The 5,575-nt window shown below is 47.9% G+C and overlaps 1 protein-coding gene across 3 annotated transcripts in view; it reads left to right on the plus strand.

The window, feature by feature from the left end:
- The window catches only part of Slc6a6 (solute carrier family 6 member 6), a 75,571-nt gene that overhangs the window by 30,933 nt on the left and 39,063 nt on the right, over positions 1-5,575 (plus strand). Inside the window, exon 2 of one of the 3 annotated variants that reach the window (XM_029478891.1) lies at positions 647-649. The exons of the other annotated variants lie outside the window; for them this stretch is intronic. The gene's annotated coding sequence lies outside the window, so the exon portion shown is untranslated. The remainder of the gene's footprint in view (positions 1-646; positions 650-5,575) is intronic. 3 annotated transcript variants of the gene reach the window in all.

Here is a 5,575-nt window from a genome sequence, read left to right on the forward strand (position 1 = left end):
GCCTCGAACTCAGAAATCCACCTGCCTCTGCCTCCCAAGTGCTGGGATTAAAGGCGTGTGCCACAACTGCCCGGCCCTTGTTTGTATTTTTGAGACAGGGTCTCACTATGTAGCTCTGTCTGGACTGGAACTTGCTATGTAGACCAGCCTTGCTTGCCTCAAACTCACAGAGATCCACCTGCCTCTGCCTCCAGAGTGCTGAAATTAAAGGGGCATACTACTATGCCTGGAGATATCTGTATCTATCTGTCTGTCTATCTATCTATCTATCTATCTATCTATCTATCTATCTATCTATCTATCTATCTATCTATCTCCGGTATTCTTCACTGCCGAATCACCCCTTCAGATCCTAGTATGACTGTCTTTGTGTATTCTTTCCCCTCCCCTCAGAACTCTATTCCCCCAAGATCTTCTAGATAGGTCTCAGCTTGATGGCAGTGTGGTGGAAAGCATGTATCATCTGGATATAGATTCCAGCTGTGTGCGTCGCTGTAAACAGAACCCATATCGCTGATCTTCTCNGCCCCATAAGCTGGTAAAAGGTATTATTCAATTTTGCAGGNTCCATCTGGAGGTTCTCTGGTGTCCTGGGGGACCCCAGTGTCCTGGATTCTGGGTATAAATCCTTAGAATTTGGGGCAAGAGTGTCCCTGCTCTGAGCCTCAGGCTTCAGAGGGTGGGGCTGCAGCTGGCTCAGGAGTGGGATGCAGAGTCCCAGGTAGACAGGCACCCCGCCCGGAGATGGAAAGTTGAGATAATGCAAGTTCACTTTCACTCAGATGAGAGCAATGCTGCTCATTGTTTTGTGCTCTGCTTCTGGCTAGTGAAATTGCCAGCTTCCTGGTTGACCTCATGGGGACAAGCCCTTGTGGCTCAAGCCAATGAGCCAAGTATATATATCCTGACAAGCCTCGCCCTGCCTTCACTGGGGTTATGATGACTGCGCTGGGCCTTGGCCTGATTGAAGTGGACCTCGAGGGACCCAGACTGAGTCACACATACACACACACACACACACACACACACACACACACACACATACACACATACCCTTTTTCTATGTGTTTAGAGGACAATGTGCTAGAGAAGTTGGGAAATAAACCAGTGCAGTCCAGATCTCTCTCTCGCTCTCTCTCTCTTTCTCTTTGGTTTTTCGAGACAGGGTTTTTCTGTGTAGCCCTGGCTGTCCTGGAACTCACTCTGTAGACCAGGCTGGCCTCGAACTGCCTCTGCCTCCCAAGTGCTGGGATTAAAGGCATGCCCCACCACCACCTGGCACTCCAGATCTCTTAAGACACCTCAGAGGATATGGTCTCGGGGGATCCCAGTCCCAGAGGCGCCTTTGGTGTTGGGAGCCTAGAGGTGTCCATTTTCCCTGCTCCTCTTTTCTGCCTTTGCCTGCCAGATGCCTGGAGATGGTTCAGTTGTCACACTTGACTTAGCCTCGTTGCACAAATAGATAACCAAAAGATGAAGGCCATTTTATGATTNAATTAAATGATTAAATCTGTTAAAGGTGTGTGTACTTAAACAAAAAAACAAAGGCTTTAAAAAATTAATTTCTCCTCATTTATTTATTTATTTTTTTAGCCAGTCTCATGTAGCCCAGGCTAACGTGAATCTTACTATGTAGCTGAGGATGACCTTGAACTCCTGATCCTGATGTTTCCTCCTAAAAGCAGAGATTACCTGGCTCTTATGTTCCCTTTACAGAAGCATTTACGCTGCTTAAAGGGCAGAGCTGCATTGTTAACTCGGCTCACTGGATTCACACTTCTTAGGGCCAAGAATGGAACTTGAGCAGAACAGCATACCCTTGGCAGACCATTCTAGTAGATCCCAGCCCTCCTACTCAGACATTACTAATGGATCCCAGCCCTCCTGCTCTTTGCACCTGGATGTATTTATTAGTCTGTAGAGACTGTAACAACCAACCCTTTCTGATCTGTGAGATGTTCTTGCTGACAGAAGCAGGCCCCTATGCACACTGGTGTTTTATCTGTGCCCACAACACAGTCCCATGACCCCTGGTCCAGCCTGTCATGTCATGTGGCCCTTCACTTCCCTGTTCGTCCTTGAGTTTGGTTCCCTAATCTGTCAGCTGGTCCTGTGGCTTGTCTTTTTTTTTTTTTTTAATTATATTTATTGAGTGTGTATGTGTTTGTGTGTGCACGGATCACACTGGCTGTGTGAAGGTTAGAGGACAACCTTTTGGAGTCAGGTCAATCCCATCATGTGGGTTTTAGGAATTGTGGTGAAGCATGTTTGCCCATGGAGCCATCTCATCAGCCTCTGGCTGACCTCTTCCTTCTTCTCTTCCTCTTATTCCTCTTCCTCCTTTTCCTCCTCCTCTCCTCTTCTTTATTCAAAGAGTTTATTTAATTTTATTTTATGGGTATGGGTATTTTGTCTGCATGCATGTCTGTACCACATGCTGGCCAGAGTAGGTGTTGGATCACCTGGGGACTGGAGTTACAGGTAATGAGCTATCATGTAGGTGCCGAGACTGAACTAGCATCCTCTGGAAGAGCAGTAAATGTTCTTAACCACCGAACCATCCCTCCAGCCCTGTAGCTGACTTCTTAAAGGCACCAGGCTCTATTTTACTTGTGAAGTTGTAGAGATGACATCCATAACTGTCACAAGTGGTTGAGGTCATGGCTTTGGAGGTTTGGATGGACCTAGGAGCTATTCACAGCTCGGGTAGGCATCGTGTGGCCATGACCAAGTGATGATACCAAGCTGGTATCATCAGTAAGGTGATGAGGCAGGTTTGGAGGGAGTTAAAAGAATGCCTGGGGGACCTTTGCGTAGTGCCGAGGGAACATGTGGGCGCCATTATGTGCAGCTTTCTCTCCCTTTATAATAATAATTTTTTTTTTACACGGATGAGTGTTTTGCCTGAATGTCCCGTGTGCCTCATGCCCACTGAGGCCAGAGGAGAGCATTAGATTCCTTGGAACTGAAGTTACAGATGGTTGTGAGATACCATGTGGATGCTGGGAATCAAGCCTGGGTGCTCTTAGCCATTGAGCCATCTCTCCAGTCTCTGTATTTGTTTCCTTATTTTTGTTTTAAGACAGGGTCATGCTTTGTAGTATAAGCTACTCACCATGTAGCCCACGTTGCTGGCAATCCTACTGCTTCAGCCTCCCGGGTGCTGGGGTTTGCAAGTGTGTGCCACCACGCCTGGCTTATGATTTATTAAAATTGGCAACAATTGTATATATTTATATACAATTACATGTATGTGCAACATGTAATTTTAATGTTTTATTTTATATATACATGAACATTTAGACTGAATATATGACTGTGTACCACATGTGTGCAGTGCCAGGAAATCTAGAGAGGATATCAGACCCCATAGAACTAGAGTTTTATGGAGGGTTCTGAGCTACCTTGTAGGTCCTGGGAACTGAACCTGGGTCTTCTGGAAGAGCAGCAAGTGCTTTAACTTCTGAGTCATCTCTCCAACTGAACATGAGGTTTTTAGATGCATATCTGTAATGAAGTGGCTTAAACCAGCTGTCTTACCTACTTACAGTCCGGAGAGAACATTGAAATCTATAATTCTCTTGACAGTTTTCAAATATATTTTATTATTATCATTATTATTGTTCGAGTGTATTCCAGTGAGGGAAGTGGAGCACAGAGAGGCTGCTCCTTGCCCTGGGTCACTCAGCATCTTTATGGCTCTTCTCTGGAGCAGATACTACAAAGGGATCTAGCCACAGGCTCCCCTCTGCAGGAGACCTCCAGGCTAAGGTGTCTCTGTGTGTGCAATGGTTGAGGGACCCATCTCCTGTCCCAGTTTTGAGAGATGCTCACACGCTCACACCATACACAGAACATCTCGTTCCTCCTGCAGAGGCTCTCTCCCTGAGCGCCAGCCCTGTCTCTCACCAAGCTCTTTGTGGGGACATGCTGTGTGCTAGGCACTGGGGTGGGCTGAGGATAAGCACAAGAGGAAGCAGACCCACGCCTGACTCCTTGATAAGAGATACCAGTGATAAGATGTTAATCATTTCTAGTGGGGGTCTTTTGTTTGAGGTGATCAAGGTTCTGCAGGGGTGTGCTAACTCTGAGAGCTGGGANTTGGTGCCTCTTTGTAAGGAGTATAGAGGCAAATACTGGGGAGGGAGGGGCAGTTTTAATTAACTTCAAGACCTGCCTGGCTGGTACATGGATGTCTGAGGGCCACAGGGACAAGACTCTCTGGGAGGGAAGTGGGCAGCAGCTGTCTCTGAGTCCTGGGTCTATGAGCTCTGCATCTGACAGGGCCACTTCTCTGACCCAGCAGCCCTATGTATGTTCAATAGACTCTTCTGATCTGTACTCTGCTGTAGGCATGGAGCAAGATGGGGATTCTGGCTCCATCTGCCCTGGCCCCTGTGTGTAGCCTGGGGCAGGCTACCATTTTCCTATCCACCCATCTGTTGTGTGGGAACACATTAGAAGTCTCTGTGCNCTGTGGAGCAGCTCAGTGGTAGAGCGTTTGCCTGGCATGTGCCAGGCCTTTGGTTCAAACCCCAGAACTACATAAGCCTGGGGTGATGGTGCTGGCCTGTAATTCCAGCACTGCAAAGGGAAAGGTGGAGACAGGAAGGGTGATCAGATGTTCAAGGTCATCTTTGCTATGAGTGAATTCAAGGCCAGCCTGGGACACATGAGACCCTGTCTTCCCCCTCTGCACACCTCCCTTCCTGTCCTCCAAAGAAAGACAGAATGGGAAACAGTTCTGAAATAGGTTAGCCTGCGTGCTAAAAACATCTGATGTTTTTAACCTGGCCAGAGGGTACAAAAGTACATCTGGCTGATGTCACTGGCCCTGGGGTCAACCTGACTCTGTATGTGGCAAAACTTGTCAGTGATCTTCACGCAAGCCAGCATTCAGGCACAGCTACATCTGGCTTGCCACCCCTGGAAAAGGGACAGTGTTTTCAGTATGGGGAGGGACACTTAGCCCTGGAGCTTATAACTCCATGCATTCTAATCACCTGTAGCTGTGGTAACCATGAGGACGCTCCCAGAATGAGAATTAGGGATCTACACCACTGCAGAACAACCCCAAGCAGGCCCTGAGCCAAGAGAAACAGCTCCTGGCTTGGAGAAGCAGGCTGCAGGCAGATGGTGTAAAAGGGANTCACTGCACTGTGCTGTGGCCACTTGATTATTATGGGGGTGGACTGGTCTAAGTGTGAGTCTGTAAAGGGTGGACCCTAGGGAGGATGTCTCAAGAAGTCAGTCTGGGCCAGCAGAGGGCTGGCAGAGGCAGACTCAGGGTCTGTGTGATACCAGCTCATTCCAGTGACCTGGATTCAGAGTTAGCTGAGCCTTTCTCATATCTCCCTGAGTGGATAGAGAAGGCCTTTGCCCACAGTGACACCAGTTATTATTTTAGGGTGTGNTTGCTACATTGCCATTTGCTGTTCTGAGCTATTNTTTGCACCCCCTCATTTCTTCCTCTGTACCCCATGACAGGCACTACTGCTCCACAGATGAGAACATTGAAGACCAGAGAGGCTGAGAACTTGCCTAAGGTCGTTCAGCCCTTCTAAGTGACTCTCAG

Source organism: Mus caroli, chromosome 6 (assembly GCF_900094665.2).
Source record: "Mus caroli chromosome 6, CAROLI_EIJ_v1.1, whole genome shotgun sequence".
In the NCBI taxonomy this organism is placed as follows: Eukaryota; Metazoa; Chordata; class Mammalia; order Rodentia; family Muridae; genus Mus; species Mus caroli.